Source organism: Malurus melanocephalus, unplaced genomic scaffold, assembly GCF_030028575.1.
Source record: "Malurus melanocephalus ecotype Western Australia unplaced genomic scaffold, MMel_1.1 scaffold_3, whole genome shotgun sequence".
In the NCBI taxonomy this organism is placed as follows: domain Eukaryota; kingdom Metazoa; phylum Chordata; class Aves; order Passeriformes; family Maluridae; genus Malurus; species Malurus melanocephalus.
The window spans coordinates 3,483,826-3,507,958 of record NW_026623235.1 but is presented as its reverse complement, the minus strand read 5'-3'; the positions used below and the strand labels follow the sequence as shown (position 1 = coordinate 3,507,958).

The 24,133-nt window shown below is 41.8% G+C and overlaps 1 protein-coding gene across 1 annotated transcript in view; it reads left to right on the top strand.

The window, feature by feature from the left end:
* The window catches only part of EXT1 (exostosin glycosyltransferase 1), a 176,155-nt gene that overhangs the window by 67,257 nt on the left and 84,765 nt on the right, over positions 1-24,133 (top strand). The window lies entirely within an intron of this gene.

The window sequence follows — 24,133 nt, the reverse complement described above, 5'->3', positions numbered from 1 at the left end:
GAGTTGGGGTTTGCCTTTCTGTGTCTCAACAGTTGCTTACTGAAGAGATGCTGCCCGTCCTAAGCAGGAAATGAGGGGCTGTGGTGAATACAAGAAGTAAACCAGGAAAATTGCCATGTTAACATGAGGTCAYTGATGGATAGAGTAAGCAAGGATCACAGGGAGAGTGGAAGAGCTGGGTTAAGGCAATTCTGTTTCTTGTCCTCTAGCTGACTTGGAATTTACTGCTTGAAAAGCTTTTAAGTGCTGTTAGGGCAGGCAGACTGGAAAAAAAAAAAAAAAAAGAAAAACTGTTTGTGTAAGAGCTCTGGTTATGGTTGACTATCTATATCAGAGAGGCCTTAGAAACCAGAGAAGAGCAATGACACTGTAAATACCTGACATTTGTTGACTTTTAAAGGGGAAGGTTATCAGCCTCTAAAAAAACTCAAAAACTACCCATGGAACCACCAAGCTATGAGAGCTGGAGCCAAAGAATTTTTTTTGGGGCTGGTGAAACATTTAGGATATTCAAAAATATTGTCAACCTGAATATGGTTTAAAAAAACTCCATCCATTCTGYTGGATGCAGTAAGTTGACAAACTGAGCGGTATCTGTGAGTGAATAAAGCCAGAAAGTGCTGAACTTCTTTCCTGACCTGAGTGGGAGAAGGAGTCACAGCAAGGCCGTGCTAATCTCGCTTGAATTTAGATATTCAAGAGAAAAACATCTGAATACCCATGAATCTAGTACAGTCAGTGTAGAAGTACTGTGGTCTTTGAGGGAACAGTTTAATCCACGGCACCTCCTTTGAGATGAAAGAGCCATGGAGCTGTGCTGGATCTGTGAGACTTTGGCTCTGGGAGACCCACCCAGGGCTGAAAGATTTTGCTGCTGAGAGAGCAAGTGCASATGTCTGTATACAAGAGAAAAACAAGGATCCATCAGCCAATGCAGCAGTTGCTGAAAGGTGAAACTGGTGTAGATGTGAAATTTTGAGCTTCACAGCGTGACAGGAGAGATGGTCCCTCTCTGCTGGCGCCAGCACTGTCATGTAATCGGAAGATTCCCAGAAGTTGAAATTCAGAGTTTGGAGGTCTACAGCTGTCTCTCCGCGTGTCATCTCTGGTCTTGTTGTTGTTGAAGGAAGACTATCCTGTGCAGGAGCCACTGTGTGGGAAGAAGTTACCTGCCTCGCACCTATTGTTATAAAGACAAAGGGTCTACAATGTGGTGCATGAGTTATCAACAGCAACTCTGCAGGGAGCTGAAAGCTTGGAAAGCCTGGGGAGAAAATGCTGTGCTAATAATGTATGACGTGTGTAAGCTATGCCTTGTTTAAAACAGATGTATGGGTCCCCGAGAACTGTAGTAAATGGGGCAAGGGTAGGTTTGGTCCAAGTTGTAGTATTGCTTTATGTGTCTTCAAAAATGAAACCAGGTCTAAAGAAGGTAATCCCTTTGGGAATACCTTTAAATAAATAAATAAATTTACAGTTATCTACTATTACCAAATCCTTTGGCTATTGAAAGCTAAGCTCAYGATTTACATTAGTAAACTCACCCTCCTATTTCCCAAGAAAAGAAAAAGAAGTTGTATTGTGTAGGGCTGGTGGAGAGAGGATATCTCTCTATCACATTTGGTGATCTGTATTAATGCAATGCAAAAGACACTTAGAAATTCATCTGACTGGGGAATTCATCAATATCTCACCCAAAAGCCCCAAATCCTTAGGGCCAGTCTAGATCTCTTCTACCCCTGTAAATAATCCCATGCAAATCAATTTACTTTCATGGGTAGACTAAACAGGATTTGTTTGTAATTAGCATGAAGTGGAACAGATTGCAGGCGTGCTTATCTTCTAAAATGGAGGTGCAGCCAGCAGAGGTTGAACACCGGGTGTTGCATCATCAGCAGAGCAGARACAGCAGGGACTGATGGATACTGGGAAGCTTTGGCTGAATGGAGAACCTTGGCCTTTGTCATGACTCTCTAGTAAATGCCATGAAAACAAGCTAACTTCAAAGTAAGTTGGCAAGATCAAAACAGTGCAAGATAAAACCTCATGTGAGATTAAAGTTCTTCTGTTTTATTTTTCCCTGTCACATCACTGAATTCAGAGATTAATGCTGCCGCAGTTCTTAGTTATGTTACATTTTTTTCAGATTAAAGTGAGTGGTAGTTCTGACTCAAATTATAAAGCCCGTTTTATCTTTAATTTATTAGTTCTAATACATTATTATTTAATATTTGATCTCCCAGTTGGCTTTAAGTAGCTTCTTTTTAATACTTGAATCTCCCAAGTGATTACAGTTTACTTATTGGTTTAAGCTTAATTTGTGTTTCTTATGCTGTCAAAGTGAGGACAACCCTAAATCAGGCCTTCTTTCAAAGTTTTTAGATGGGGTTATTCTTCTGGCTCTTGCGTGTTAAGCAGTGCTGGCCCCACTCATGAATCATCACACCAAGTGGGTTATTTTTAAGATGGTGCTGTACATTCTGACATGCTGGATGATGCCTCCAGATGTGTTCAGATGGATCTCTGTGCCTCAGGTGAAACCTGTTTATGTCCTCAGGATCTGAGAACACGAGGCACCTTGCTGCCATAGGTCATGTGTTAAGACAGCCTTCATCCTTTAGTTGGCCTGCTAATGTTGTGTGTTGCATTTAAAATACATTTGGTTACACTCCCTCAAAATGAAGGTTTCATTTTCCTTTGTTGGTTAGATTGGGCTTTTTGGTTCATAAAAACTATTTCTTAGTTCCATGCTTGCTTTGGCAGGGGTTGTAGTTCCTGTGTACAGGGAGGAATTTCCCTCTCATCTGATAGAAGTTGAAGGTGTGTTATGGCTCTTCGTACTGAAGGTAATAAAATGCTTTAGTAATCTTAATTTTTTATATTTATAATGCCTCAATAACATCACTTACGTGCTGGATACCAGCACCTACTTCTGATAAAGCCAATATTTGCAATAGGTAAATCCTGTGTCTTCCCAGTTACCATGTTCTCATCCACGTGACATCCAAACCTGCTGGAGCAAGTTAAAATAGAAAAATAGAAAAGTAGAAGTGAGGTCAGTAGAACAGCATTAAATTTACTCATGCAAAACTAAAAGGAAAAGTTGGCCTTTGCAAAGGTTAGTTTTTGCTAGCAAATGCACAGGGAGTAGATGCATAATGATAATGATTTTGTGGAGCTTTTTGCTTTCAATGTTCAGTGAAAACTATAGGTTTAGTATTTGACTTGGGACATAAGAAAGCCTTAGACTATTACTTAGCCTAAATGAAATTAGAAGGAAAATAATACTGAATTTAGCAGGAGTTAAATTTGTTCAGGGATGAGTAAACCTGCTTTTCCATTTCTGATTTGTGAGCTGCTGGCTCTAAAGCTGGGGGTTTAAACAAACAGAAGTGGAATGGCAGTATTAKGAGATTTATTTACACAGTATATGCAGTGAGCTGTTAATTGAGTTGGTTGAAGAAAATAAAATTGGATATGTTTGATATATTGATATAAATAAATAAAACAGAATCTGTTTCATAAGTTGAGCACTGGTATTTACATTTACTCTGTGTGTGTGTGTGTGTGTGTGTGTGTGTGTGTGTATAAATAGGGATCTGGCAGTTTGCAACCTGTGCAGGGTTCCCCCTGGGACAGGGATCCCCCTCATGCTAACCAGTGAATAAACTGTTGATAACCTCTGATACAGAAAGAAAAAAAAAATAATTGATTTGACATGATAGCAAGCATTTTGGGGAAGATTTGTCACCAAGGCAGGAAATGACCCAGCACTTAATATCCGGGTTTGACCTTGGGATTGGTTGTTGGTTTTTCAGTTTTAGTAATAATGAACACTTAATATTTGCAGCTAAGCCTGCAAACAACAGAAGGGAAATTACAGGCAGGTTTCAAATCCATGTGCAGAAATGAACAAACCAGAAATATTTCATGCCTTATACTGAATAACATAAATATTTTATTTAGCTTTAAGGAATAACCTTTGAAGTGAAAAGTGACAGCTAGCTGAAAAATGGCCCTGAGTGTGGAACTGAAAGGCTTCTACTTGAAGTAGATTTTTGGGGAATTTTAGATTTTTTTTTCAAGTTGGGTCACTTCATACTTTCTAAATGCAAAAAAAAACCCCTCGTGGTTATATTTGCAGGCTCCCAGTACCAATCTGTGTGTATCCTGTTGTGACCGGCGCCTGCCAGCAGTGCAATCTCCGGCTCTTTTCCACGTTTGGGAAGTTCCCAAGCAACAGGGCGGGCATCGCCTCGCCCTTCCCTCGCAATGCCCCCGAGCACCCMGGAGCAGCTTTTACAGCTTGGGGCCGGCCGCTGCCTCCTGCTCTGATTGTTGCCTGGGCTGCTCAGCCTGACAAAGGCCATTCGAAGAGAGGGCTGGTGCGACAATGGAGCGCCTCATGTGAATGTGGGGCCGGGGCCCCCGACGGGCGGAAGGCAAGGGCAGGGCAGGCGCTCCTCGCCGCGCTCGGGCGATGCCCCCGGCGCCTCCGCTGCGCGCTGAGCCCAGCCCCGGGAGCTGGGGAGCCGCAGCCCATGGGAGCCTCCGATGTCCTTTGCCTGGCTCTTGTTTTTTACAGCTTCTTGATAACTGATCACACAAATGGCTCACAGAGGACCGCTGGAGTCCGCTGTCCCCCAGGTGGAGATCCTGGCCCCATCAGGGTGAGCAGCTGGCTGCCAGGCTGGCCGTGCACCCCGGGACATGTGGGACCCCTGCCCGAGCCGGAGGAGGAGCAGGCATGGCAGTGTGTGTGTGTGTCTGTACGGCTCACGAAGGGGTGAGAAGGGAAGCCCGTGTTTCTCTCCCAGCTATCAGACGGGAGGAGCAGTCAGAGGGTAAGGCTGGACAATCTGGAGGATTGCTTTTATAAGGTGCTCACCAGCTCCTGCACAGAGCAGCCTCAGGCAGATGGTTCCCTGTGCCAAGCATTGCAATTTGAGAGGTACAGCGGTTCTGCCAGCACCCGCAGACATTCTGCCCATGTCCTTGCCAGCTCCGTGCTTACATCCCAGCCACGGGAGTGCAGGAGCCATCAGCCAAATCARCAGCCACACTGCGCACCTCCCTTCTCTTAGCTATGGGCAATCCGCACTTTTATTCCAATTATTTATCTGTTTTTGCTGCCACATGAACTTCAGGGCTGTCACACTCRGCAGCAGCTGACTGACAGGCCTGCTGTAGCATTTGATCTGAAGATTGAGGAAGGGTGCTTGTCCTGGTGAATGTTTTGGCATATCTGTCAGCTCTAGATTAATTTTATAATTGCTACGTCAGGGTTCAGAACTGTTTCTTTTTTTGGATTGTATCAACAGTTGTAACTTCATTAAGAGAACTGTAAAAATGTAGTTAGGGCTAGCACTGTTGGGCTAACGGAAGGAAGGGATTTATTAACCAGTGTATCTGTTTCTGTTAAAAGTACTTGCTAAATTTGCAATGTTTTGCCCAAATCTGAAACCAAAGAGCCAAACCAAAACCAAATGAGAAAATCTGCTCTTCCAGTATTGCCTCATGCCATGTTTCTTGTAGTAAAGAGATAAAAACATCGTGGTTTGTTATTGCAGCTGGCAACCAAAGTCAATTTGCATGGGAGCAGAGGTGATGAGTTGGAGGGGATGGGTCCTGAGAGCCCTGGATCCGTAAGCGTCCATTGACAGGGACCACGTAATGCTGCACGAGCAGGGCTTGGCGTGTGGTGATCCAATCCGTAACAAATTTTCCCATCCAGGTTTACAAACCATTGGAACAGGGCTTAAAATTGGAATTTCTAAACAGCTCCAGCACTGTATGAACGGGGGCTCTGTTAKAATAAGAAACTAGCAGACAACTGCTCCTTCTGCTGTTGTGCAGCTCTCTGCATGGGTCTGCCCTCACAGCAGGACCATGTGTCTGTGCAGGCTATAATGAGACAGAGCTCTGGCTGGTTTTGTTTATGAGTGAAGGGCAGGGCTTTTAAAAAAAGTCTACTAGCTAGCTGTGAGTAAAGCTACGTAGTTTGACCAGAGAAGGAGATTAATGTATAAATTCACCCTGCTTTTTTTTTTTTGTTTTAAGTTTTAATTAAAAGCGGAAGGTCTGACCTTTCTGTGCCAAGACAGCCTTTCAAATTAATTTAAAACGCATTAGTAAGTTTTGCTGAGGTCTACAAGTAGGTGACTCTTCTGTCACCACTGCTGCTCATTCCTTTCCCAAGAAGCAAGAAAACTAAACGCTGCCATCTGATACATTTTTTAAACCTAAAGTTGAACAGGACATTTATTGGGCAAGGGGGTAAAAAAAAAGTCTTATTGAAATAACAAGATAAATAGCAATTTGGAATGTATGTGGGAGCTGTCCTGAAGGGTTGGAGGAACAGGAAGGCAGCAGCTCAAGCTGGGCTTCCAAAATGGTCACCCTGAAGTTGCTCTAAAGAAGTGGAAGACCAGTAGTGCAATTGTGGCCTTGATTTGCATCTCATTTTTAAGTAGCAAATCTAGCTGAAGGGAATAAAGCAATTTCCATGCCATGGGAGTAGCTCCCAGATCTCTCTTTCTTCTGAGTAGCTGAATAAAGAGTCATTTTACAAAGACCTTTTCCCTAATAAATAGCAAAGCAATCTCATAAAGAAAGTAATGTGCTTTTTAGGCTCAGTAACCATATTGAATTAAATGTTATGCACAATGTAATTACATTTGCCTGTCAGTTGTATTAATGTGAATTTCCTTGATTAATTTTTCAAGTTAGCTGATATTAAGTAGGTAGGAAGTTTAACATCCCCCTAGACTTCCTCTGTCAGCCAGGCTCAGCTAGTGGAGGGAGGGCAAAGCTCAGTGCAATCAGTGTTCAGTGTTATTAACTTGCCCTCTTTAATATGCCTCTGGAGTCTTCATCTCTCCAGTCATCTGTAGTCATCTTGTAGCACAGGTACAGTGTGACTCCCGAAGCTGTGAGGARCAGTCCTGTCAGATGTGGGGTGCAGCACTTGGAAGCAGCGTGAATGGCCAAATCTGTGTGTGCTGTAGAGTTTTTACAAGGCAACGATGGTGGAGGAGAGGGGTGTAAGATGGTGAGTGGGCCACAGCTTTGGCCAWGCTGCCTGTACCATGTTCGGGGTGGCACAGTGAGCGTGCAAGTTCAGTAATTTCTTTGAAATTGTGTGGAGTATGTGATTGCCAAGGATATGGAGCAACAGTTTGAGAGCAGGGGTAAATAAGAGAAGCCTTACCRAGACAGGGTGGTGCACTGCTTTACGTATACATCCCAGCTGATTTCTCCCGGTTATCATCCTGAATGTCAGCTCACTGCCTGTCACAAAAGCTTTCAGTTACTATGCTGCACAGGCTCTGTTTACTTCTTGAGCCTTTGTATTTGGGTCTCAGCCATGTGGAAGGTATTCATTCCTCTGACATACCTGGCTAGCCAGTTACTGTAYCCAGCGATCTCACAACATGCAGCTCAGACTCTTGAAACCAGTGGATATTCATATGYCAGTCTGACCTTCTCTGAATTAATAAAATGCTTGAAGCTCTTTWAGAGAGGAAGCTGGAGTCATTTGCRCAGTRGGGGTCTGTGCATTACAGCTGTGCTTCTTTTTGCTTGGTGTCTGCAAACTTTATATTAGGTCTCAGYTACTGATTCATCTYTCAAACATCTGTGTTAACTCAAGGAGCTTGGGAAGTCCTGGTGTAAGTGTGAAGTAGGAATGAACTGAAAGARGATCACTTAAATGGGGACCCTTCTTGTATCAATCGGTCTGGATTATAGTGATCCAAATAAACAGTCATTGGGATGCATACATTTTGCAGCATTCTTTCTATTACACAGCTCTTGGGAGATGAAAAAGTCTGTTTAGTGTCTACTCAGAAGAAAGAAATGGGAGCAGGGCTGTAGAAAAAAGTTTCAAGACTGGTAGTCTGTTTCATGTTACGGGGCTTGCCATATTTGATACACCAAATTTCTTCAATATTGGTGCCCTACACAACTGATTAGCAGTTAACACCTGTAAAGCCGTGGGGTGCACTGTACTTTTATTTCCAATGCACATAGATTTTGCTCCTTAATTACATTATTTTAAGTATTTTAAACCAGTTTGGGAAAACMCACAAAGCCAAGTGCACATGATCACGTAAGAAGAGATTTGGAAACAACTGGAAGCACTGTGTGGGAAGGTCCAATATACACAAAGTTACTACGTTACTACTTTTATTTAATCTTGCCCGATTGTTCTGCTATGGAGCATATACTGTAGCAACCATATGCTGCAGGCTAAGTTTACAGTACTCTGCCAGGCTGCAAGACAGTATGGAGAGGAATGGATTCTCCATGCTTTGATTTTTGCTTTTCCCCTCCCCTCTTCTGAATAGTTAGCACATTTGTCAGTTTTTAGCTAATGCTTATTAAAAAAAAAAAGAAAAAAATAAAACAATCCCCCTCCCCCGTCTCCACCCCACCAACAGTAATTGGCAGATAAAAGATCACCCACAGCCTTTCCTCTGCTGTGTTTCAGCTGCATTTCACTTTCAGGTCCTGCCCTAGCTGGACTCAGTCCTTGCCATGCCATACATGGCATGTTGGGAGCCAGTAAGAGAAAGRTACTGGCTTGATTAAATTATAGGTGTGAAAGTTGCTTGCTTGTCAGTTCAGTGGAGCCATGGAGTTAAAGATTGCAGAGAATGAAGTGGGTAGGAACACCCAAATCATTGCACTTAGTTGTTGTAAGCTTTAGGGTACATGAAATAAAAATGACCAGACTCCAAATACCTTATGTGATCAGTTGACAGCCTGTAGAAAATGAGCCTGTACACCTTGTCTTCCTACAGAAGTAATTTCTTCTGTATAATGGGAGTGTTCATAAATGTTGCATGAGYACTATGAGAACAAATTAATTCATTATTGCCTGAGCATTGACCAAACTTGTATTTTCCTGCTTCAGTCATGTTTGTACCCTAACAGTGTGAGCAAAAGTTTTAGTAAGCAGTGTTGAATATCATGCTAAGAGCATGGGCTTAAACACGGATGGATAGAAAGCCTGGATAATCAGAGGAGCAGTTACATAGTTAAAACTGTAGCAGATTTACCTTAGCATTTCTACAAAGCTCGAGCCTCTTCTGTTTTTTGGACCAGCTTCTGTGTTTTTGCTATAGGGCAGAAAAGAAATTGGCCTTGTTCCATTTTGAAGGGGAAAAAACAGTTTGGTGGGGAAATCCACTTGCTCTAGGGCTCTGATGAGTTGGAATATTTTGAAATACTTGTGATTTYGATCATAATGAGTTATGCTAATGATTCAAGTTAAAACCTCTTGTAACACTATAAGGAGATAGGGGTATTCATGTATGTTGCTGGTAGTGATAAGTCATGCTTAGGAGTCATCATAGATATTTTTGGTGTGCCTTTAGTGTCTAAATGCTCCTTAGTGAATGGTAGAAAATAGGCTGGGATTGCTGCAAGCAACTGAAACMTCTGGCACTGTTTCAGCAGTCAGACAGGAGCGGCACAGGGACACGGCAAAGCGCTGTGTAAGATGTCTTGGTTCTGGAGGGGTTATCTGGATGGCACTTGATAACCTTCTACAGATCAGACTCAGACCATACCTCTTGTGCTCTCTTCATGTAAATAAAGGCTGCTAAAGCAGACCCACTGCTCAGGAAAMCCTGAGTTATTCAGGCAGTAATGTGCCTTAGGAAAAGAGCTGCAGCATTTTCTTGGGGAAAGTCTGATTCATCACTTGTCTGCATGCCTGGACAAGAAAAGGGTCATATTTCTCCTAGACACCAAAGCGAGGGGGGAGGGTGTTTCTGACTTGATTTATCAACTAGGAGAGATGAATTAGAACCCTCGGGGGAGGGAAAACTTCACAGAAACTGAAATATTTTTACATTGCAGATGATTGTGGCCTCCAGACTTTTTCTTGTATGGCATTTATGCAAGCACACATTCCAAAACAAAATTAAACAAACAGTCCCTTGAAGACTCCTAATTAGCCACTTTGCTCAATACTCAATTAGAATAACCATGTAGGTAAAATATGACTGCAGTGCAGAGAATTTCATTTGAAGTAGCAGTCCATAAGTAATGTTTAGGAAAAAGTAATAGAGTTCATCAATGAATGCGTTTTGCTTGGAGCGAATTCGGCACTGCAGACGATTGGCAGTAGGGGAGGGTGAGATTCTATAAACCTGATGGAGTCTTGTAATTTAAAACAGAGGCCTAGAGTTCAGAAGATTAGGAAAGATTGTGCCTCTGCCAGAAACCTTAATGTGACCTCGGGCAAGTCACTTTACCTTTCTGTGCCTTATCTGAATAAATATCTCTGTTTCCTATCTGTGAAATGAACGTAATGCTTCATACTGTCCTGAAGCTTGAGTGTTAATAAAATTAAAGCAAATGGAAACCATCAGATAGGAAGTTCTCTAGAAGAACAAATKCTGTGTTGCATATGTTTGTACAGCCCTTGTTTAGAAGTGTTTTTTTCTTAGGCCACTTACAAATACAAACTCTATTGGGACTTACTTGGCTTATCTTCCTTGTGAGGAGGGTAGGCCTGAACAAGACATTTGGATTCAAACCCTCTGAATACTTGAGGGACTGAGCAGCTGGTTTCTCTATCCAGGCTTAGATCTCAAGTGGAATTTTGGAAATAGTTATCAGCTGCACGGTGACTAAAACTTTGTTTTGAAGCCTGACACCAGAGCCTAKATAGGAAGTGAGATTTTGTGGGTAGACCCTGTTTCTACCAAAGCATGTTAACTAAAAGAGCATTAAACAAATTCCACTTCTTAGAAATTACCATCTCCACACGTCTGTTARTTTCATTTCCTCAAAAGGGCACAACTCTCACAACTAGTAAATTAAATACTTACTGTTGATACTGTGCCAGTGGCTAGTTTTAGCTGACTCATCTGCTTTTCGTAGTACATAGAGAATTACCTAGAAGTTCTAACACTGTAGGCTGTCTTCTCCCCACCCCACATCTCCAGCCTCACTTATGGTCACATTAAAATGTCTGCTCTATACTTGCTCACACTTTGCTGTTGKTAGAAGTGAAGACCTTACTGAGGGATATCTCCTCAGAAAGACATTTTGTCAAGAGGTAGGCAGGTTTTTGAAATGTTATGTCCCAGGTGAGGTAAAATGCAGAATATTCAAGGAAAGATTAGAAAAAAGCCTGAATATTTCTGGAGAAAGGCAGAAAGATTTGATGTACTTTTAATGATAAGTGTTGAAGTCATGGCTTTAGCTTTGGTGTTAAAGTATTAATACCATAGTATTAAAAGAGCTAACATTTAAGAAGTGTTTTGTCTAAACAGAAGTGAAAAAAAAAAGTGATGTACTGATTTATTAAAAACCCAAATGTTTGAAAAAACCTTTTTTAAAACTCTGAAGAAGTTTTAGATCTGTCTCAGGTGGTAACTTCAGTTACCTGAGGACAACATCTTCTAGCTATGTTCCCAGGCAATTGTAAATTACAGAACAGTGAGAAGACCAAGATATTTTCGAAAATAAATTGCAGTCCAGCTTGTGACTTGGATCATACATTTTGTATATGAATTGACCAACCTAAATTAAAGGCTGCAGAAGTAGCTGCTGAGCTGGAGCTGCAGAGACTGGAAATGGAGGTGGTGGTGTGATGATGGCCACAGCAGTGCAGGCTGCATGAGGGAACTCTTTCAGGTTTGTGTGTTGTTCATAGTGCAGCAACATTTGATAGCTCGTAAAATCCTTTGCTTAAATTCAAAAGCAATGTTATGGTTCTTGGAAGGACACTTTTGGGAAGTTCTAAAAGATTTGCTTTTCCAAGATTGTATGCACAGTATTTGGAAACTGAGACACTTTGTAGTTTCCTGGGATTTAGACAATCAAAATTTGAAAAAAGGCCGTCATGAAGTATGTGAAAATGTAGCCCTTTATCCATTCTTTATGATAGACAGGAAAGGAGAAATCACATTTAGTAACAGTTTGAAGTAAAGCTGTTTAAATATTGTGTGCTTTTCCTACCTCTATTTGTAGAATTCAAATCAGGTGTTCTACCTGCAGGGACCTTCAAACGGGTCATTAAAAACAAYCCAGCAGTTATGAATCAATTTATTCTAAATTTTAATTTAAAATTGCACTTGTCTAGTTTTCCAAAAGGGTTGAAGCCTTTGTAAAACTTATTTGAATAATTTTTATTGTTATTTTTCAAAAGTAGTCAGGTGCTATATCTTTACTTAACTTCTTGATTAAATCTCTCCATACTGGAGAGACTTATCATTTCCTTCCCAACCTTTCCTTGTCTTTTGAAAATACCAATAGGTAATTTTAGCAACATAGATAAGGAATTCCATTATAACTGGGAAGCCAATTATCTGTCAAGACGTTATTGCAATATTATTAGAAAACTGGATACTTAAGCAGCAGGTAATTTTTTTTGTATTTCCTGCATAACTATCATGCACTCTGTTTTGATTAGATCCTAATGATACCAAGAACATTTTAAACAAATACTCTCAGCCCATGCAAATGAAAAACATTTTGCTTGTTCAGTTGCTCTTGTGCAGCAGTGGTAATTAATACGTCTCGTAATATTCAAACGACACCTGATTAAATCACAGTGCACCAAAGAGGGCTTTATAAACAATCTTCCCATGAACCCTGCTGAGAGATCTGGGAGAAAAAAGGAAATGTGGTAAACGGCATCATTATGCCTAAAGGTATCTACCAGCAGTGATGTTGCACCTATAGATGCCCTTGCCCATAACCCAGCTCCTGCCCTGGACCACCCATGGTGAATGGGACCAGCTTGATTTTCCATCATCTTTATGAGGACAGCAGACTTCGCAGTACCGGSCCCAGACTGGACAATTCCTGTGGAACAGCACTTCCTTTAGCTGCTTTACTCTGCATTTTACCAGTGATTTGTCCTGGTGGTGGACAGMCTCTCCAAGACAGCAGTTCCAGCATTAAAGCACATGCAGCCTAAGCCATTTCTCCCCAGTATGACCCTCACTGGTTGGTTGTAGCCTTGGACTCTGGTAGAAGTGTGTTGMATAATAGTAGGCTTAAAGGATATGCCAAGGAATGTCTGCATGGAATGAGCTACCTCGGTAAGTTGTCCCTTGAGGACCATCACCAGTCTTACATGAAAGTAGCCTGTGGGATTAAAAGACCTTAAATGCACTAGTTAATTAMTAATATTGCCAATCCCTTACCTCGGTGATGTAATATGTACAAGCCAGAAAGAGGTTTGTTGTGTTGYTGAATTAAGCATGTTTTAACTTTAGCAGCATCCTTTCTGAAGGCTGAGGTTAAGGCYCCCCATCAAGGACGAGGATGCATTTTTAGAGTAGCACTGCCAACCCAACAACGGCAGAAAAAGAAAAAAAGAATTCTGTTATTTTATGTTAGCTCTTTTTTTTTCTCCATTCACATTACAGAAGTTTGTTGTAACTRTGTGAATTTAGAGGAAAGAAATTGCTGTTTTCCATATTGTTTATTTCAACTTTGTTAGGCAGCTTCATTCTTTCCCATGTGTCATCAGCTTCCCCTTGTTRTTTTCATGGCTCTTTCCTATAGCTACAGGAAGCAGGTTTGTAAAARTAGGAAAATGTGCTGTTAAAACAGAGTAAAAAATAAGTAGGATATCTAATGGGCATGGGACACTAATCAGATATTAGGCTTTCCATTGTCTGTGTTTGTGTAAGAGCCACCCTGTTGCTCTCCATACTGGTTTCCATGACTGCATGGTAAGCAGGCASTAGCCTTGAACACTCATTTGCAAAACTTCATTTTCTGTGTGTTTGGGCATGTCAGCAGCCTTTGAAGATGTATTAATCACAGATTATACTCTTTTTAAAGAGTGTTTTCAAGTTCCGGGCTTAGATGAGGGAGTGGCSCATTTACCTCTGCAACCACCCCTATCTAACTGTCTAAACCAAATCGCTTCAAACTCCTTTCACAACATAACTGCCAAAAACTGCCACAAAATCCCTCCTGGGTGGAAGGTTGTTCGGAAGAGCATCCGTCATGCTCTTGGGGATGGCTCTATGGCTCCGTGTCAGGTTGCACATGAGTTGTTGCACGCAGCTGGGGGGGACCAGCAGACGCGCCTGTTGGGTGCTTGCTGCAGAGCTGAAGCTCAGAAATGTGGAAAAGCTTATGGGTTGGAGATCGTGGGAGGCAGTGCCCTTATGTTTTGCATTCTTAGTCTTCTCTACCTGCTTGTCTAGAGCATGAGAATGAACTCCTTGTGCTTTTTTTTCCCTTAGAAAACTGGAAGACTTTTGCTAAGGGCAGTGTTACAGTAAGTCAACATGAGTTGCACCAAAAGCTCTCCCAATAGACAAAGAATGGAAGAGATTTGATCCAATCTAGTAGATTTAGTTTAGATGTAGTTCAGTAATTTCTTGTTCAAGTTAACCATGYAGGATCAGTACTTCTGAACACTCCTGTTTCATAAAAAACAGCACAAAAAAGAAGGAGAAAGGAGAAGGAGCGAGAACACAAGATGCTGAAATACATCTGAAATACTACAGAAGTACCAATGAATCAGCCTCAATTTAGCTAGTCCTGAGTTGCACCTTCCCAGTGCTGATGCCTGTGTTAACATTTGCTGCAGAGCTTCGAAGTCTTGGATCTTTCAGTGGGAAAATACTTGGGATCTCAGACACAATTTTTTAATTATAGCCTGTGGCAATCCCAGCTTTACAGAAGGAATTTCATGGGGAACTGGCATTTCTGTCCATCACTGTACTTCATTTACATTTTTAAAATATTTTGATTGTAGTTAAATAACTGGTAATCACATACAGGTGGTAGATTTTGAGTATGATCTTCATTACTTTTGGCAAGGAGAGAGAAAGTTATCTTTATGAATAAATACTTTTTCTTTCCAGAACTTAAATGCTGAGATTCCTTCTTTGTGGGAAAGAGAGTTTCTTCTCTCAGCCCATGCTTCAGATCTATGACTTGCCCTTTTTGGGACACACATACTAAATACACTTCTAATCTCACAATATGCCCAGGTGTTCATTTTCTTCTTTTTCTTTCAGCTCCAGAGCTGTAAGTAATTCTGGACTCATTCCATCCACCTGGTTGAGTGCTTTTTTCTATTCTTGATTTCTATTTTTCTCCTTCTCTTTCCCCTTCACTCTCGTGTTTCATTTCCTAGGCTTTTCTGCCAGAGCAGCTTTTTATTTCAATCACCTCCGGGAATGGAGTGGACATAATGAATTGGGTATTTTATACGGGCTCCATGAAGGAATCAGGTGTGGCAAGAACTGATATTAGGCAGTGCTGAAATGAAGCTCCGAGCCCTTGCCAGCACAGGGCACAGGACACAGGGCAGCTGCCTGGCAGCACCATCCAGCCACAGAGTGGGGATCTCTGACTTTTTGCAGTTGCTTCTGGTCTATGAAGCACACACGGGCCTGTCACACAACCTCCCTGCAGTGTCGTTGGGGAATATTTTCCAGAGCAGAAATGTAACTGCAGCAGAGATCTGTRCTCTTCCATCCTTGCTAATCAAGATTGCTGATGAAACATTTATTTGTCAGGGTTGGATGTTTAGCTAAATATAGGAATAAATTTTTTGCAGTGTGAAGATGAACATCAAGGATCTTGGCACAGGGTMATGTCAGTGAAATGCAGATGCAGTGAATGTTCTTGTCAAACTGTTATCCTCCCCATGATCTRAGGAGGTGCTGGATGGGAGTGATCAATTTCTGTTTGCTTGTTTGTTTGTTCTGTCCCAGGTTATTGCTACCTGTATTGCAGTTTCATCCTCAGCTTCAGGCATGGAGCAGGACTTCCTAAGAATCCTCAACAGTGATATACATTTGCAAGAAATTACCTAGTTTCTGGCACTGGGACAAGAAAAATTCTTGCCCTGATCTCATTTGTCTAAGCTGCTGTTGTAAAATTCCATTAAGTTAATCTTTGTTCCAGTCTTGGACATTGATTTTTTTTTTTCACTTGATATCAAACTGAAATGCAGTTTGTTACAACTGGAGATAGTTTTTCCGTCCACCTTTGGTCATAGTAATCTTCAACTTCTTTTTTTATATTTAGATTTTTTTTTCTGTTTAACTTTTTATGATTTTACTTTGTAACCCTCTTTTATTTTTTACTTCGTACAACTAATTCTATTATCCTTTAGTCATTGGGTAAATTCCTTAAATCTCTTCTGACTTTTGCTCCCCTCTTCAGGGTCTGGGCTGTTTTAAATTTGTCTGCTGCTGTATCTGTCTTAATGCATTGTCTGAGCTGGACGCAGGAATGTGGCTGAGGTCTCACAAAGGCTGAATAAACAGAGCAATTATCTCCCATTTCTTATGTATGCCATTTCTCTTCCTAAAAATCAAGATTTTGGGGTTTTTCTTTGTAACAGCATAACTTTGTTGACTCATGTTTGTGTTGTGATTCACCATGACCCTCAGATTCTCATTTCTTGTTTTGTATTTGTGCATCAGTGTTTGCTTCCAAAGTATATTATTTAGTTTGTTAATTAGCTCTTCTGAGTGTACTAAGTTCTTTGGATTCAAGAGTAGCTCATATTTTCCCATGTGGAGGSTTTTTTTTCCTCTTTATCCTTGCTCTTTCTTCTGTTGCTATGTGAAAGACAACACACACAGAAAACAAAGAAACTGCCAGATATTCAGAGAAGCTGAGAAAATACAAAATAAACAGGGTAAAAAAAAAGAAAATATTTTTCTTTCTTGGCTGTGGTAATTTTAACTGCATTCTTACAAATAGTAGGGAAACAGATATCTAACATGCAATTTTAATGAAATAAAGAGTAAATTGAGAGAGAAAATTCTAAAAAAAAAAAGTAAAAAATGAGTCACAACAAAATGGAAGGAACTATTAGATATATTGCTTAGTATTTCTATGGAAGATGTTATGATTTAGCCAGCTAGAAATGGCCATAGCAGCTTCTGTAAATATGATGGATAGTAGAATAATTCATGGTTGACTTTCATTTTTCAATTCAAATATGTTTGCACATGAATTACTGTTTGTCCTGGGTATATTAAAACATCATCTTACTGGATAAATAAGATAGATCAATGCATTCAATGTTAATCATGTCTTYAAATTTATTTTAGCTGGGAGTCATGAAGCTGAAGTCTTCCAAACATACTCATTTCACAGTAATTTTGACTTTTAATTTAGCCAGGAAACAGGGATTTAAAGTCAATTGCTAATACCATTTTGCTGGGAAGGAAAAAAATGGGGTRGAATGAGCTTATTCCAGTAAAAATRTTTTGAAATACACCAAATGGACAGTGAGCCCTCAGTTTGCACTGTCTGATACCACAGTGTCAGTGTCATTGGCTGATATAAGCTCTTCKAATGTCCTGTACTGCAAATACATGTCTTTCACTGAGGAAATTTTAGGAAAGAATAGCTCAGACCTTCATGCCTAAGTAAATGCTTCATTTTTATCCCAAATTCATAATAAGAACATTTGTGCTGCTTGTCGCTGCTGCTCTCAAACCACTGAACTCTCCTCTCAAAATAAAAATTTCACATGGCCTTCAAGCGAGGTGGAGCACTTGAGTGTCGGGAGCATTTACCTTGCTGAGTCTCACCAAGAGCAATCCCACTTTGCAGAGCAGAACGCACCCSGTGTCTCCTCCTGCCAGGGCAGGAGACTTTGAGTTTGGGCTGTTATTTACCCAAGCCTTAATTCCTTTTTCTCTGTCTTCTGAGGCAGTGGGGTAAGCCCCAGCATCAGGAAGATGTAAGAGGACACACAGTGACACACGACTGTTGGTGGATGGTGGAGTCCTTCTTGGGCTTTGCTGGTCGTGGTCTGTGGTGCAAAAGGTGGGACTGTCTGGCTTCAGGACAGMGGGGATAGGGCAGGAGCCAGCTGTTGGGTACCTTAGTTCCTGTTATCTCCAACCAGTCTTTCCCTTTTCATGCTGGTGGTGGAGGCTACCAAACTAACCTTGCGTTTTGACCTGTGGCTGCTATTGCCACTCACCCTTGTGTTACCCTTCATCCTTTCCCTTTGCACCAAGGAAGGAATTTATGGGTACTCAGGGTACAACAGCAAGCACTGGGAAGAGAGGTCATCCAAAGTTTGGAGGGTTGCTAATTAGATTTTTTCTTCATTAATTAGTCAAAGCTAATTAGTGTCTGTCTTTGCAGAGATTCTGGTGCAAACACAAGAAGAGAGTAGTTAAGTCAGGAATTTTAAAGCACCCTTGTGTTACTAACAGCGCCAGCAGACATTAATCCCCTCTCCCCCTGTTCTTTTCAGTTTTCGGACTTTCCCATGGTGGGTAAGATTTACCTGTTACTAGACAATGCTATTGAAATGCTCTGAAGTCAAATAATGTGTCYAAATCACCAGCCAAGCCAGACAGGATAGCAATTCCTTCTGTTTACATCTTGGAGGCAACTTTGCATCTGGAGGAAGGAGTCTAAGGCTCACTGGGGGCTGGCGTTGAATGTGTCCCCTCTCCCCATGCCCTTTTGCCTTCTGGGCTGACCCTGCTGTAAAAGTGTCAGCCTGGCTGGAGATCCTCAACCAGCCAGACATGATRCATAGTTCCTCAGGCTCTTCTTTTTTTTCTGGTGGCTGCCAGGCTCAGGGAAGCTTTTTGCTGGACTGCTGGTGCAGAAGAGAGGCRTTGCACTCCCACTGCCAGCCCCCATGCTTATTTTGGGCAGACGTGGACAGAAAATCAATTGTTTTCCAGGCATTCCTGTTCTATAGAGCAAAGCTCTTGTGTTGTTTATCAGTGTAAAAGGAAATGAGGATTTATAGCATTACCTGTTCACTTTACCGGGGAAAAAAGATTGCTGGAATTTAAAACCACCCTGCTGAGATTTTTTTCTGGTTTTAATTATAAATTAGTATGCAAATAGTCCAAAGTCACTTTGGCTGCTGTTGTAAACTGCAACWCATGGGAAAAGCTCCCTATGATAGCTGAAGTGATGAAAGCAGCATATAGAAATTGCTCAGTAACTGCTAAGTGAGCAGGAGAAAGGGAAGAGGGCAAAGGATTGAGCTTGTTCRCAACTTGGAGGTCTTAGGATGCAGCAGATGCCCTCTGTGTTTGATTGCCTGGGCCCTTGGGGGAGTCTGCAGCTCAGCGTGGTCAGCATCAGTCTATCATGCCACTGCTGCCTTGTCTGAGGAAATGTGTGCCCTCAGAGTCCAGCCGTGGTTCATAGTTTGCCAGGGAGACGCTGACATCCTTTGTGGGGGGGTAGTTGTAAATGTTTCCATCCCCACACTGATTAACCTCCAGGTACCAAATGAGAGACACACCATCCAAAGTGTAAAATARCTCTGTGCTGCTCTGTTACCAGCAGTGCAATGTGATCTGATGTGCTAAATATTTAGGCCAGAAACTCCCAGTTCAGCACCCTTGTGCAGGCCCCTGTGTGTTGTTACTATGTATCTGCCATGAACAGTGCGTGACTTGACCAAAATCTCCAGAAATGATCCTGGTTTACCTTAGTGCACCTGAGATCAGAGTCRATGTCTGTCTGACCCCTTTGTTGAGCACACAGATATAATAACCCTCCTTTCTCTTCCAGGATTAAATATTGATCACAAAAAGCTTTTTTTCTAACATAGAGAAAAATTTATAATTACTATTACATTTATATACTTTCCTTCGTCTTACTCTTGGCTTATGGACTGTTGCCATCACAGAGGTTGTCAGGAAGGTGGCTGTCTACAGCTGTCAGCTAAGAGAGACCATTTTAATTGCATTTTTTAAATTTCACATTCAAGTCACAGCTTTAGCCATGCTGAGGATGGCTTCTCAGCATGTGAACTTGGAGATGGCTTCTGCTGAGCCCAGTGGGGAGACCTCCATCCCTCCTGTGGAAGTCCTTTTTCGTTTCCATCCCCATTAACAATACTAAGGAGCAGATATTATCCTTTTTTATATGCTTGATATTAAAAATTAGCTTTGATTCAGTACCTGATACTCCTGAAACTTTCCATTGTACTTTTTACTGCTTGGCATTTGTGATATTGGAATTGTATCTATCTGTAAGGTTTTTTGTTGGCAACATACAATTTTTAATGAGTGGAAAGTTCAGGAATGTTAACCTGAGCATCAGACAGTCAGGAATATTAGCCTTTCAAGTTCCTCTGCTGCTCTGACTGAATACACATGACAGTCTCTTACARACTTCCTTCAGGTTATTTAATTAATTCAATGATGTAGTTTCATGTTGGGCATTTACTGACTGGGAGGAGGATTGGACTGTATCTCAAATGTTTGGTGTGCTGTGCTTAAAATGTMTCATGTATGGGAGTTGATAATTCAGGTGTGACGGAGTCCAGGCATCAGGAGAAAAGGTGGTAGCAGAAAGCACAGGCTCAGCCRTTTCCACATCGTTCCTGGCTCTGTGCTGGCAGTGCTGTGTCCCACCTTCCTACAGCCACACCACTGGTTTCTGACTCGGTGCCCTTGGGACTGGATTTTCSCCACTTCTTGTGTTTTGCTTGCATATTGGGCTGGAGGTAGAAGGGCAGGTGTTAATCTCYAAGTCCAATGTAAGTCTGGAGTGGTGTTCTATTGAAGTTAGCACTGTTTCCTCTACATTTGCATTTGTGCAGCTGAGATCTAGATCTGGTGCTAGAAGCTTTTTCCCCTCTTTTTTTGTGGTTTCTGTTACTAAAGTGCTGCTACTTAGAGAACATKTTAGGTTTCACTGATACCTAAATCAACACAGATGTTTCTCTGAACAGAAATTTCCATTATGGGCTGAAGCTAACACAGTTTYTTAAGTCAGATATCTGAATCATTCTGAGTTTGTCTGTTTGCAGTGGATTCTTCTAAAATTGTAAGAAATTCCTAACCACCTCTCCAAGAGGCTTTAATGTAGTCTCTTTGTAATATGCTGCCAAGCTTCCTCAACCCTTCTCCTACTCCACTGCTTCCTAGATCTTAGAAGAAGCTTGAGAGYTCCTGATACCCATTGAAATAGTTCCTGGTATTTAAAAGTAGGGGCTGTCCTTTACATKTGTACCTTGCCTCTCTGTCCCAATGAGCTCTGAGCACTCAGTCTGCCATGCTGGRTGGTGAGGTCTGTTGGAGAGGCTGCTCTGCCCTGGCTGGCCTGGCTGCTTTCTGTCCCCGTGTTTAGTAAAGCTATTGCTAATAGCTGGTTAAAGGGATAAGATCACTTGGGCATTCTAATCCCAATAGCCTTATCTTACTGAGACCAGTTTGCAATTATAATGAAACTTGTTCCAATGTAAATGCTTAAGCATGTTAAATGTTAAACCACTCAGATGCTTTAGCCTTAAGAGGGAATCCTCACAGCGTTAGTGTATAAATGGCCAGTGCATCCCTTGTCCTAGYTCCTGAACATCCTCTGTGGGCAGGGCAGCCACTTAACATGGAGAGAAGCCAACATCTTTGAAGATTATGTGCCCTGGACAAGTGAGATATAGGGACCCTGCCAGGAAGGATGGCCAGGTTGATTCTCTTTGTGCCAGTTGGGATGTTTTCTGTACCAAAGCAGCACTGCTGTAGTTTCACACTGGGGAAGGAGTTACAGTGGTGGGGAAGGATGGCCTGGCGGGTGTCCTGAGAGCAAACATGGAGCTGCAGAGCACCACTCACTGTTTTAAACAGGGCTCTTGCCCCTGCAGAGATCACACAGCTGCAGGCTCTGCATCCCCCTCCACCATCAGCATCACTTGACTGCCCAGGATGGTTCACAGCTTGGGCAAAAAGGAGCTAATTAATCCCTTTGGCTGCATAAGTCTAGACAGGAGCAAAAGCATTTTAGGCATGTTCTGTTTTGTTTTGGTTTGTTGGTGGATTTGTTTTTTTTTACTGAGGAGTGTAAGATGAGGCTGCGTTCTTTGGTATAAAATTAGTGTTAGCTTGTTCTGGCTTAGTAGTGCAGAATGTGAATTCCTGCCTGCAGTTAACTGTGAGAGCCTGGGAGTCACTTTATAGGACTTGTGGTTTTATGCTCCTGCAGCCTCACGTGCCTTTCCATTTTTTAGATTGTGGGGTGTTGGTGTTTGTTCTTTGCATAGAACTTTTTGTGTGTTCTAAAGTTGTGTTCTGTTTTGGGGTTTTAAACCTTTTTTTTTTTTTGGTCTTTCTTGCATGCCAAACTATAATACAGAAGACTTTAWTGCATTTCACATCCAACCTTCCTGAAAAGTAGATGCTTCTGGGCTGGAAAACGTTAAACTGATAGGGTAGAAAAAGGGAATCTTAGTCTGAAACCAAGGACCCTAAAATAAATGGCAACATTCACCATCCCAGTATGGGAGGATGTCATACACTTAAACATTTGTTTAGCTGACACTTCTGGAGTACATTACCAAGCTTCAAAGTAGACTAGAGGATAAACTGTTGCGAAGGTCATTAACAAAACACCTAGAGAACCCAGCATTTTCAGCTGCAAACTACTGGTGTCTACTTCTCAAGCTAAAAGGAATCTCTGGGAGGTCCCTGRCAGTGGCTCAGGCTCTGTGGCCAGAGTACAATGGCACCTGTAGGCTTTAACCATCAGTTTAAATACAGGCTGCAATACTCGCATCAGATGCAACTCTCAAGTGCTGTTTCAGCAGATGTAATGAAGGGGAACAGCAGCCAAGCTGGAGGGAAGTACCAGAAGCATCAACTATAAGGCACAAAGTTTAGCTCTTGAAATTTTCTGTTTTCTTCCTTTCCTGCTTCTGTCCCATCACTGTGGGTCATGGGTGCGTAAGTGGCCTTTGTGCTTATTATCCCTCTTAATCTTTCCCAGTGCAGATCTCCTTCCATGCTAGAAGTGCCTTGCCTTCTTATTTTAAAAGCAAATAAGGATGAAATAATGGAGAGCCTTTTTTTTAAAATATGAAAAGAAATAAGCTGGGGYTTGTGTGTATGAAAGAAATCACAATGAAGCCTGCCTTGTGCTGTTTATACAACCTGGGTTTAGATCTAAACACTACCGAGAAGTGTCAGTGACCATAAATGGGGAGGGCTAATGCACAGCTGGTTTTATGGGTAGGTTAAAGCAGAGATCACTGGAGCGAGACTCATAATCCTTGAAGAATTGAATGACTAGCAGCTGCTTAAGGCGTTATTCCTATTCATAATGCCTGTGCAAGTGCACTTGAAGCTGGTTACTCTTTTCGGAGACACGAGGCAGAAAATGCATAAACAACTGAGCCAGGGAGAAAATCAGAGAGCTTGTTCSTACTCTCTTGGTCTAAATTCAAATCTGATTGCTGTAAAATCAAGCAAGTTTGAATCTAATTCATGTTGGGCACCTGCCCCTGACATAAAGCCACTGTTGGGGGCCAGCCCCATTCAGTAGCTGTCTTCTCACAGGTCAGGTCAAATTCATAAGAGAAATGAACGCCCAGTCTTCTGGAGACTGAATGCACATTTTTGTGGGTACTTGACAGTCTTCAGTATTGTAATTGTCCCCAGGTAGGAGTGAGTCCCTGCAGGGCCAGCTTCAGGTGCAGCTCAGGCTGCTGGGGTGGCAGAGCATGCCACTGGTGGGGCATGGCTTGGTGTGCACCCAAGCACACTCCTTGCCATGGAAATCTGGGATGGGGAACAGCACTTACGGGAGGGGTCCTGCATGGCTGGGGAGGACATGAGCACRAGCATTGTGCAGAGATGTCTTGGGGCAGACAGAGCATCTCTGCCTGCTGGTGCTGTTGYAGCATTCCTGCTGTTCTCCCTGATGCTGCAGGAAGGTCGAGGCGTTCTTCTGAAGTCTCTTCTTTTTGACTGTGGGGGTTTTTAAGATGGTTAAATGTAAAAAGGAGAAAAACATATTTATGTGAACCCTGGGTTAAAAATAAAGGGGAGTGGGATACATAAGGACACATAAAAAGCACTGAAGAGTTTGAAATTTAAATGGTTCTATCGGTGTGGAAATGCAGGGTTTTGTGCATGTATGTAGATAATTTTCATAGGGATTTGTGCACGTCTTTCTTGTGCTGTGTTGGTTAGTGTTCATATTSAAGAGAACATTCTATAAATGACTTTAATCAATCTGTTTCTTTCCCTGTAATAATAAAATCTTTGCATTAGCTTTCCATATGTCTACGTTTCTAACAGAGACGCTGTGCTGAATGCAATTTAGCCAAATTAAAAAATAAGTTTTGCTTAAGAATGAGGAACTGATGGAGGGCTCAACTCTKTTCTTGCTGGGGGTGATGTAAATC